Source organism: Pterocles gutturalis, unplaced genomic scaffold (assembly GCF_000699245.1).
Source record: "Pterocles gutturalis isolate BGI_N339 unplaced genomic scaffold, ASM69924v1 scaffold49362, whole genome shotgun sequence".
Classification (NCBI taxonomy): domain Eukaryota; kingdom Metazoa; phylum Chordata; class Aves; order Pterocliformes; family Pteroclidae; genus Pterocles; species Pterocles gutturalis.
In genome coordinates, this window is record NW_010112047.1 from 7,142 (window position 1) to 7,459 (window position 318).

Genomic DNA, 318 nt, shown 5'->3' on the forward strand with positions numbered 1-318 from the left:
GAATCACCTGCGGTTTGGAATGGAAGAGCAATAAATAACGAAGGCATTACTGGTGACAACAGGTACCGACAACAATTGGCACAGACTGGAACCCAGCTGACGCACGAACTTGTGCTTTTTTGTCTTCTTTCCCCCGGGATTCACTTCTAGCTACTAAAAATAGGGGAAATAGAGAATTCCCAAGAGAAAAAACCTCTGCTACTCCCCTTGCTCCCAGGACATCTACCACATCAGGAGGCAGAGGACTAACGAAGGTGACCTGCACTCTCTCTCCTCCAAGCCCTTCCCACCAGATTACAGAATCACAGAATCACAGAA